Source organism: Phoca vitulina, unplaced genomic scaffold (assembly GCF_004348235.1).
Source record: "Phoca vitulina isolate PV1807 unplaced genomic scaffold, GSC_HSeal_1.0 scaffold23, whole genome shotgun sequence".
Taxonomy (NCBI): Eukaryota; Metazoa; Chordata; class Mammalia; order Carnivora; family Phocidae; genus Phoca; species Phoca vitulina.
The window spans coordinates 27,003,346-27,015,095 of record NW_022589726.1 but is presented as its reverse complement, the minus strand read 5'-3'; the positions used below and the strand labels follow the sequence as shown (position 1 = coordinate 27,015,095).

At 40.3% G+C, this 11,750-nt stretch overlaps 1 pseudogene; it reads left to right on the top strand.

Annotated features, from left to right (window-relative positions):
- Nucleotides 1-893: 893 nt before the first annotated feature.
- On the top strand, nt 894-10,970 carry LOC116642638 (annotated as a pseudogene).
- Nucleotides 10,971-11,750: the final 780 nt, after the last annotated feature.

Genomic DNA, 11,750 nt, shown 5'->3' with positions numbered 1-11,750 from the left:
GGCAACTGGTTATATAGATCTGGAGATTGGCAGAAAAATCTGGATTGAAGCTATAGATTAGGGAGGGGATTGTTAACATGTAATGAGAAAGGGTAAGAACCCAAGAAGAGATGAGAAGGGAAAGGGGATGAGGAAAGAACCCTGGGAAACAAAATTGAATGATTATTCTGAATTACTTACTTCCTCCTAATTCCATTATATATCCACATCCTTGCAGTGGGCTCATGGAGGATATATGAAACACCCATACCTTGACATTGGGCAGGACTCTGTGACTTGCTTTGGCTAATGGAATGTTAGTGGACATGATATGAGCAGTATTTAAAATGTACGTGTGCCGGGGCACCTGGGTGGCTCAGTCGTTAAGCGTCTGCCTTCAGCTCAGGTCATGATCCCAGGGTCCCAGGATCGAGCCCCACATCGGGCTCCCTGCTCTGCGGGAAGCCTGCTTCTCCCTCTCCCACTCCCCCTGCTTGTGTTCCCTCTCTTGCCGTCTCTCTCTGTCAAATAAATAAATAAAATCTTTAAAAAAAAAATAAAATGTACGTGTGCCATTGAGCTTCCCTCTTATGTTCTGGTGATCTTCTGTGAGAGAAACATGCCCTCAGTTGCCACTGTCCCTTCAGACTGGCCCCAGAATAAAAACAGGCAGACTGGCCCCCAGGTTGAGCCTGACTTGCAACTCAGAGTCAAGTCCAGCTGACACACAGTCTGAAGCAGAGAGCCCACCCTAGTCTGACTGAACTGCAGTTCAGCTGCAGACTTGAGAGGGTGAAAATAAATGCTTGTCACTGTAAACACCTGAATTTGGGAATGGCTTTTTGTTAGGCACCATTATTGTTGCAATTGCTAACTATTATAAATAGCAACTCTAAACTGATGAAGAAGAACCCATGAAAGGACCTGAGGAGGAAGAGCCAGACAGGTAAGAGAATTCAGGCAAGGGGAACTTCATGGTTGCCAAGAAAGGAGTGTTTCACGAAGACACAAGCCTTGGTCATGTCAGAGGCCTCAGAGAGGTCAAGCAAGTCAAGGACCAAAATGTATTCATTGGATTTGACAACAAAGAGGTTGAGGAAATTCATATCTGATTTCTACACATTTCTGTGGGAAGTAGGAGTGCAGTCTTCTGAGAGTGAGAAAGAAGAAGACTAGAGACCAAGAAGAAAGCTATAAAAATTGGAAACTTTGCTGAGAGGAAGGGGAGAGACACCATATGATTTTCCCCCAGTCGTGAGTGTAGCTTTAACAGAAAAAAGAAACATCTGGGGGTTCCATGTGGTGTTGGAGTTTTTTGGCGTGTGTGAGACTAAAAGACATAGAACATTTTTCTATCAGTCCCATCAGTTATCAACTCTCCTGATTTCTGCAGCACCAGAATCTGTATTGCACACTTTGTGCTGTTTTATATGTTGTCTTACAATCTTTACTGATCATGTGCTAATAGCATTTTATTTCTCTGTATATCCATTTACCCATTTGTCCAGCTGTCCGCCCATCCATCTGTGCATGCTTTCATCCATCATCCATCCACCCACCCACCACATTATTCCTTCAAGGATGTGAGGGAACTTATAAGTAATACTGTATTAAAATGTTAAATTAAGATAGACACTGGGGAGGGTATGTCCTCTGGTAAGCGCTGTGAATTGTGCAAGACTGTTGAATCTCAGGTCTGTACCTCTGAAACAAATAATGCAATATATGTTAAGGAAAAAAAAAAAAAGAAGAAGATAGCAGGAGGGGAAGAATGAAGGGGGGGAATCGGAGGGGGAGACAAACCATGAGAGACGATGGACTCTGAAAAACAAACTGAGGGTTCTAGAGGGGAGGGGGGTGGGAGGATGGGTTAGCCTGGTGATGGGTATTAAAGAGGGCACGTTCTGCATGGAGCACTGGGTGTTATGCACAAACAATGAATCATGGAACACTACATCAAAAACGAATGATGTAATGTATGGTGATTAACATAACAATAAAAAAATTAAAAAAAAAATTAAAAAAAATGTTAAATTAAAAGTAAAAATTTCAGAATGAAGGAATATATATATAAGAACATGTTAGTCACGTGGTAAGGACCCCAAACAACTTTTGATTGATCAAGTAGCAACCCAGCAAAAACATTATGTTTATAGTATCCAAAATCTATAAAGAACTTATCAAACTCAACACCCAAAAAACAAATAATCCAGTCAAGAAATGGGCAGAAGACATGAATAGACACTTCTCCAAAGAAGACATACAAATGGCCAACAGACACATGAAAAAATGCTCAACATCACTTGGCATCAGGGAAATACAAATGGAGATACCACTTCACACCTGTCAGAATGGCTAAAAGTAACAACTCAGGAAACAACAGATGTTGGTGAGGATGCGGAGAAAGGGGAACCCTCTTACACTGTTGGTGGGAATGCAAGCTGGTGCAGCCACTCTGGGAAACAGTATGGAGGTTCCCCAAAGAGTGAAGAATAGAGCTACCCTCTGACTCAGCAATTGCACTACTAGGTATTCATCCAAAGGATAAAAACATAGTGATTCGAAGGGGCACATGCACTGCAATGTTTATAGCAGCAATGTCCACAACAGCCAAACTACGGAAAGAGCCTAGATGTCCATCGACAGATGAATGGATAAAGAAGAGGTGATCTATAGTGGAATATTACTCAGCCATCAAAAATAATGAAATCTTGCCATTTGCAATGACATGGATGGAACTAGAATATATTATGCTAAGGGAAATAAGTCAGTCAGATAAAGACAAATACCATATGATTTCACTCATGTGAAATTTAAGAAACAAAACAGATGAACATAGGGGAAGGGAAGGAAAAATAAAATAAGATGAAAATTGAGAGGGAGGCAAACCATAAGAGATGCTGAACTCCAGGAAACAAACTCAGGGTTGCTGGAGGAGAGGTGGGTGGGGGGATGGGGTAACTGGGTGATGGGCATTAAGGAGGGCACTTGATGTAATGAGCACTGGGTATTATATGCAACTAATGAATCACTAAATTCTACCTCTGAAACTAATAATACACTATATGTTAACTAATGAATTAAAAAAAAAAAAAAAACAAACACATTATGTTTGTAGATTCCATTCTAGAGCTATGAATTTCCACTTCAAAAACATACCATTGAAATTAGGTTATATTTTAAGATTAAAAAAGGGAGTTTGAACAAGTAAACATGAAGAGAAAGTAATATTTAAGTTATAAACTCTCAATATGAAAGCTTCTAGTTAAAACAAATTTTCCTTTGTATCTTAAATTACACAAAGAAAGTGTTTTTATGTAATTTCCTCCATTCTTACCAGATCATATGATCCTTCTCTCTTGTCACACCTGTCCCTTAGGATGCGTAAAACAAGTAGTGTTATCAGTTGTTAGGCCTTTGCAGAGAGAAAATATGTCTGTTTATCTTCCTAGGAGTGGGGGAAAAGATTGGAAATTACACATTGAATTCTGATTTTTTTTTTGTGCACACCAAAACTTATCTTCTGCCTCATTTAAAAGAAGATTTTTTTTATCATTTCACTTACTTTCTTTTATAATTCATACCTAGGAAAATAAAAGACTATTTTTATGTTTAAGAAATTTAATCCACCTCCTCCCCTCCCCCCCAAAAAAAAGAAAGAAAGAAAAGAAATTTGGCTATCCTGGTTAATGAATGCCTTTCCCAGCTTCTCTTCAAGTGGCAGGAAAATGAAATTAGTATCATGTGATCATCATATTTCACAATTATGTTATTACTACTTAAAGATGGATTTATTTATTTTTAAAAATTTTATTCATTTATTTGACAGAGAGAGACACACAGAGAGAGGGAACACAAGCAGGGGTAATGGGAGAGGGAGAAGCAGGCTCCCCGCCGAGCAGGGAGCCCAATGAGGGGCTTGATCCCAGCATCCTGGGATCATGACTTGAGCCGAAGGCAGATGATTTAACAACTGAGCCACCCAGGTGCCCCTAAAGATGGGTTTAAATGACTGGTTCCACCTCCCTTTTGAGTTTAACATTGACATAAATTGAAAATTATTTAGCAGATATACCTATTTATCTCCTTGGGTTCTAGAAAGAGCTTTTTAAGAAAGTAAAATATAAACCAATCTCATCACCTCAGGCTTCAGGAACCACAGGCTTCTAGCCTCAGGCTTCAGGAACCACAATTTCCTCCAAAGCTTTTGGCAACATGATTAACTCTAGTCATTTCCCAGACCTCTACATCCCATCAGCTGCTGTGATCATCCTCCCAGGGAGAGATAAGTCTATTAATGATATCCAAAGTTTTATCACTGCACACCTTCCATTGACTTTTAGGACAGTTTTTCCTTACTCTGTTGATCAGCACCTAGATTGAAACCCTTCTGTAGAATTCTAGGAAATGTATTCATTCACTCAATAAATATATTTTTAGGGCCTTCTATGTGTCAGGCACTGTACTAGGACTTAGGAAGATGCTAATGAGCCAGACTGTGCATTTCTTTCTGAAACACTCTCTTTAGTGCTGGAGACAGGCACAGAAACAGATAGAACAATGCAGCATGCTAAGAACTCTCATTATATTTATATCTCTTTATTCTTTCCACTAAATGAATGCATCTAAACTTGGCATGGAGGAGTGCTAGTGTATGGATGTACTCTTAGAAGGCTGGGTATTTTCTACGATAATTAAAATATTTTCCATTCAGGTGCCTGGGTGGCTCAGTTGGGTAAGCGTCTGCCTTTGGCTCAGGTTATGATCCTGGGGTCCTGGGATCGGGCCCCACATTGGGCTCCCTGCTCAGTGGGGAGCCTGCTTCTCCCTCTCCCTCTTCCTTCTTCTCCCTCTGCTTGTGCTCTCTCTCTCTGTCGAATAAATAAAATCTTTTTTAAAAAAAGAATGCAGAATTCTTTAAAAATATATTTTTCATTCACTTTGATGATAATTAAATTTTAAGCATATTCTTGGTCATCTGGATGACTAATTTATAACTAACATTCTGCAACTTCTGTGCTCAAGTTTTTATTACATAAAAAAATCAAATGTAATAAACAGAATCTTATTCACACTGAAAGATTTATTTTCTATACAACATTGTAGGTTACATAAAATTAAAACTGTTAATTTGTTGGTTCTGCCTTTATTTAATATGTAATTTTGTTTTGGTTATGTAGTTGTGTAAGAACATACACAGAAATACTACCAAGTTTTATGCTATTATTATTTACATTTGGTAGCTTTCTGATAGAGGCCATTTAAGTCAAAATGGTTAGGTCTGCACTTAAAATTATGGGTTATTTTCCTCTGAAAGAAGTTCCTACATTACTTGTGTTTGAAAGACATAGTTCTGGTTTCGTGTCAGTGATCTTTCAGAAATGCTAGTCCATAAAATCCCTTTCTCCATTCCCTTTGGGTGATTGCTATCATCTGACAGCTTACAATCTTCCCTATCTCCATCCTCAGCTGGTGAAGTGAGGGGAGACCCAGCTAAATGTGATGGCAGAATATAATTTAGAAACACCCAAGGGCTGCGCATTTTTTAACCCTATTAAAAATTATCTAAGTGGCAGACGAAAACATTCAGGCAAGGTTAAGCACAGTAGCCCCCTGGGTTATTTGCAGGTCAGATTTTCAGTTTTTAAAATGAGCTATGTGTAATGAGTTATGTATAAGATGGAGAATATGGCAATCATGATTTAATGTCAGTGAAAGTTAGAAAATGAAAACAAATACTATCTATTGGATAGAATACAATTTACATGCATGTTTAAGGGACAACTTCAAAGAAGTTCCAAGCTTTATGCTGGGCACTTCTTTGGGATGTGCTAGAAGACCTTTCAGGCTCTGGTAAACTCTCATCTCAGTCTTCAAGGGCTACTTTGGTGGAAACCTTCAGAAAGCATTATACAAAGGAGATGCTCCACAGAGCTAGAAACCTGAAGCTGTCCTTTCCCTACCAGATTCTGAGCATTTGGGAGATTGAGAAGATTTTCTTTCGTGAAATCTCCTTGTAGTAGCTTTGTGGACTCTAGGGTATATTCTGACACACTGTACCACCCCATCACCAAGGTGGGGATTATACTTTTCTTTTTCAATCTACAGAAATGTGCTTATTGCTATTGCACATAAGGGGTTGAAGACATTTGCAGTAGTGACTAGGCCCCCTCTGGGATCTTCTGTTTACTGGTTGGAAACCACCAAACTATTTGATGTTCCTTTCATCTGACCATCCCACTCTCCTCATCTCCTGGTCTGTGCCTACCAGCGTATGATGCCCATTCATTCATTCATTCATTCAATGAGTTACTGGGTCCCCAAAATGCAAGAAGCCATCTCCATGTACTTGGAAGCTCTAAATATGCTTTCTCACAATCCTCTTCTCCATTAAATATGACATCTCCTTGCATTTGGTTGAAGTGCATTATCTACTTAGTGGTCTCATTAGCCTTCATGTCTCTGTTTTAGTCCATAAAGTACTACAGTTAATTTGGATCAGATCTCCAGTTTACCTCTCCAATTTGGTGGCCAATAAATCAGCAGGCCAAATAATCAGACCTGGATCCAGAGACATGACTGCCTTCAACCCAAGCCTCTTGTGAGACCATCTACCAACACTTTGTGTCTATCCTTTGCTTGACATTGCCTTGGAACAGTGAGTCTCAAAGCAGGTGGTGGTAGTGTGGCAGGTGTGAATTCAGAATCTCCATTGGTGTATGTGAGTGTTTGCAAAGTTTGAATCATAATATCTCATTTAATTTTTTCAAATAACAATAAAAGAAGGCATATGATTTTTATGTTTTTAAAGGAAGGCATGGATTTTAAGAGATTGTAAAACATGGCCTTAGAATTTACAAAGAAGATGAGATCTTGTCTGCTTTCCAAATGTCACCCAGCACTGGAGCACAGTGATAACACCCTACATGTAATGCTCCCTTCCTGATAATTCAGGACAATTGCTGCCTATCAAAAGGCAAGATTTCTAGCAATCTTTACATCTTGAGAACAGGGAAATAATAAAGTAAACAAACAGCCTTTAGAGCCTTTGAATATATATGTAATATACTGGTTTGGAGAATCGTGCTTCCCTTTTAGCTAGGTGGAGTCAGTGTGGCTAAGTTTTGGTGCATAAAGTGTCATAAAAATGTTGGTAGGACTTTCAGAACAGTTCAGTAAAAAGAGGAGAGTTATACCTTTTTGTTATTATTTCCTTCCTTCTTTCTGCTGCTTGCAAGGGAGCTGTAATGGTTAGAGCTCCAAAAGCTTTCCTAGACTATGACAAGTCACATAGAACAGAGTAAAGACAGAAGGCCTCAGAAGGTGGTCTGGAGTCCTCCTACCTGGATTGCTTACATCTACACTTCTTTTTTTGAGCGAGAGAGAGATTGACAGAGTGCGAGCAACAGGGGAGGGGGGCCGGGGGGAGAGAGAAAGAGAGAATCTTAAGCAGGCTCCACACTCAGTGTGGAGCCCGAGATGGGGCTCAATCTCACTACCCTGAGATCATGACCTGAGCCTAAATCAAGAGTCAGATGCCTACCGGACTGAGCCATCCAGGCGCCCTGCTTCCCTCTACACTTCTTTACACAAGCAAATATGCCTCTTGCATTTAAGCTAGTACAGTTGGGTTTCTGTTACTCACAGCTGAACCTAACTTGAACTGATACGCCTTGTTAATTTGATTTCTCAGTAGCTTAAAAGGACCAAATTAGAAGCAGGAAGGGCTGCTTCTGTTAGCAAGTAAGGAAACAGAAAAAATTATTGCAGGCCAGGAAGTCAATTAATGGTGATATGGCTGACGTCAAGTCAGCAAGAAAGCAGGAAAAGGTGTAGAATATTTCAGACATTTTTTTTGGAATATGGTTGATGTTTAAAAAACTCTGACAGAGTAAACTTCAGTTACTTTTAGATTTGACACTTTAGACACTTCCTCATCACTGCTTTTGTCAGCAATATTTCTAGAGCTAGTCATTGTGTGAGCGAGGACAAAAAAAACAGACACAATATACCTTTGTATTCAAGGTGTTCACAGTAGACCCCAGGAAGGTGAGGCATTTGTTTCAGTGAGTACTGAGGGGTGTGAATGTACATTTATTTTGTGTAAATTGGTAGTTGGGAGAGCTTCTTAGTTCCGGCACTACTCCTATGGTTATCCATAGTTGTTTAAATTGTCCTAGGTTAAGTAGAGAGACAGAGGCTGAGTGTAAAACCCAATAATCCAAGCTGCTGGTCTAGTTCTTTAACAAATGACACTGCCTCACTTGTCCTAAATTCTCTTTAAATAACGAAAATTTATTTCCCTCTTGACTACCTTCTGACAAAGGGGCTCCTGTTCTCTTCCATTCTGTCACTCCCAGAAATACCAACACAAGAAAACTTCATCAGCAACTAGGGTCACAGTGTCAGACAAAGCTTATTGTCTGGGTTGGTGATTTTGTTCCAGGAAGAGAACTCTTAAAATAATACCAAAACACCAAAAAGCAGAGCTGGACTTATTCATTTCCCAACCTTTCACAGTTCTATTTTGTAAACCCAAGTCACTGAATAATTAATTTTCAAAATCTTCGGGACACCTTAGTCACAACCAATTTTTGTGGGTGGAGATAATGACTTGAACGGAACATGAGCAGAGAGTTGATTTTAAGTAAGGAAATGGGGTCAGGGAGAGGTTAAGTGGCTGGCCTGGGGTCAGATAGCAAGCTGGTGACTCAACTTTGCAGCTCCTGGATCTGAGGCCTGCAAAGAAAACCAGAGCCCATTTCCTCTTGATAAGTTAACTGCCCCATATCTGTGGTCTGTCGTAAGCTTTTAAGAGCCACATTCCTTTTGTGACTGCAGACCTGAGCTCCTATGACTTTCACCAGAGTCTGGAAAACACTTTCAAGGTCAGACTGTGGTATATAGAGAGGGCAGATTAGCACTTGATTTGCCACTGAAAATCATTATGCAATTCATAGGAGTTGCCATCTTTTTGGTGTCTTATGATCTCCATTGGGTACATATTCATAACAAGCAGCCTATGGAACAGATTGCCATGTCTCAGAAATGATGATGACATGTGTTTATGGAGTGCTTCCTATGTGTCAGGCACAATGTGAAGTGTTGTACATGGATTATCTCATTTAATCCTCCTGAGGGCCTTGCCGGGTAGGTTAATTTATAGCCCTTTTTACTGATGAGGATGTTGAGGCTTTTCAGGGGTTAAGTACCTAGTCCAAGTTGACACAGCTAGAAAATGGCCAACTAAGAGTTATGAACCCAGTTTTGTAGGACTCAGAGGCCGCCATGCTACAAAAAATTCCTATACACTCATACTGACCTTTCCCCCCACACTTCTGTTATTTCAATTCTTTTACAGAGTAAAATTTTATGTGGGTATAATTTTCATCCCAGCCTTAGGTAAGTGGTTTGACTTTTATATAATTTTATATATTTTATATATATTTATAATATATATATATTTTATAATATTTTATTTTTATTTATTTGACAGAGAGAGACACAGCGAGAGAGGGAACACAAGCAGGGGGAGTGGGAGAGGGAGAAGCAGGCTTCCCGCGGAGCAGGGAGCCCGATGTGGGGCTCGATCCCAGGACCCTGGGATCATGACCTGAGCCCAAGGCAGACGCTTAACGACTGAGCCACCCAGCCGCCCCTATATTTATATTTTTTAACAGTGAGGTTAATTGTCCTACCTGCAAACAGATTAAAGATGCATCTCCCATTGTGGTGTTGTTTGGAGATCGTAGTTACACCCCTCAGAAAATAACATTTTCCAAACTAAAAAGCTGAAAATAAAACTATTTGAAAGTAGAATTCTACGTGAAAATTCATGACGTATAGTGGCCCTGCCCCAGTCTTTCTGGGACTTCTTCCAATATTCTTCATTTTCTGGAAAACACGACCCAGCAAACTAAAAAAGATGATGGAATACACGTGTACAAAAGTTTTTACTTGAAAAGTTTGTTCCTATAAATGGAGCTATATGTGGGTTCATTGGAGAAACATCTATTTCTTTGGAATGGGATGAATGAGAAAGTTACAACTTTTCTGCTTGTTTGTCGGAGAAGGGAGGGAATGGAGAGCCTGAGAAGCCGCCGCCACCGCCGCCAGCGCCCCCGTGCGGAAGCCGAGGGGACAAGTCGGCCGCGCCTCCGAGCCCGCCCCTCCCCCCACTCGAGGTTCCTAGTCTTCTCCCCACCCCTCCTTCCCCCTGCGCCCAAACTCCCCTGCAGCCCCTGCCCCCCAGCAGCTCTTGCCCCCCACGGTTCTGTCCTCAGACTCAGTCCACAGCCTGTTAAACCGGCTGGATCACTCTGAAGTTCTACGCGGGCAGCGAGATGCCTCAGTGGAGCATGTTAAAAAGGCATATCAGAAACTGGCACTGAAGTGGCATCCTGAGAATAAACAAGAAGTGGAGAGAAAACCCAGACAAGTAGCTGAGGCGTATGAGGTGTAATCAGATGCTAAAAAACGGGGTATCTATGATAAATATGTCAAAGAAGGATTAAATGGAGGTGGAGGTGGAGGTGGGTCATTTTGACAGTCCCTTTGAGTTTGGCTTCACCTTCCGCAACCCAGACCACGTCTTCAGGGCAGTTTTTGGTGGAAGTGGAAGGGACCCGTTTTCATTCGGCTTCTTCAAAGACCCATTTGAGGACTTTTTGGGGGGCAATCAAAGGGATTCTTGCAGAAGCAGGTGCTGAGGCATGGGTTGTTTTTCTCTGCCTTCAGTGGGTTTCCATCTTTCGGAGGAGGATTTTCTTCATTGATACAGAAATCGATTTACTTCCTTTGGTTCACCGGGTCATGGGGGCCTCATTTCATTTTCTTACATGGCCTTTGGTGGTAGTGGGATGTGTAACTTCAAATCTATATCACCTTCTACTAAAATTGTTAATGGCAGAAAAATCTCTAGAAAGGGAATTGTCGAGGATGGTCCAGAAAGAGTAGAAGTTGAAGAAGACCGTCAGTTAAAGTCCTTATGATAAATGGTAAGGAGCAGCTGCTATGATTGGACAACAAATGATTAAACCCGCATACGTAACAGAAATGTTGACTATATCCAGCCCATTTGAGGATTAGCAGGAACATTTTTATTTATTTATTTTTTTTGAAGATTTCAAATAACTCAACTTTCAGTATAACTGTAACTGCAGTATTATTTATACATAGCTCATTGAAGCCCTATTTATCATAGACTTTTGAGTTTATGGTTGAACCCCATAATAGAGCTAATTTTTTTTGTTTTTAAAATTGTTGTAAATCTCTGTATGCACTTTGCTTTTTTATTAAATGTTATCCAAAGTGACCTGACTCTTGTATGCTAACACCAGTGTGGACCTGCTTTTCCATTGTGTTTGAAACATGAGCCAAGTAGTCAGCCTGCTGTGAAGTTAACAGTGCCAGGATGAATCTTCTCCAAAAATAATTTCAATTTTTTTCTGGTATTTAATATTGAGAGATATTAATGCATTAATGATAATATGTTTCTCATTTGATATAAATTGAGGATGTTTTCTAGTTGTGCATGAATATTGGCATCTTAGTAACTTTTGACAATTGTTTAAATGTTAAGCTTAGGTTTTTTTTTTTTTTTTTTTTTTTTAAAGATTTTATTGATTTATTTGACAGACAGAGACACAGCGAGAGAGGTGTGGGAGGGGGAGAGGGAGAGGGAGAAGCAGGCTTCCCGCTGAGCAGGGAGCCCGATGCGGGGCTCGATCCCAGGATCCTGGGATCATGACCTGAGCCGAAGGCAGACGCTT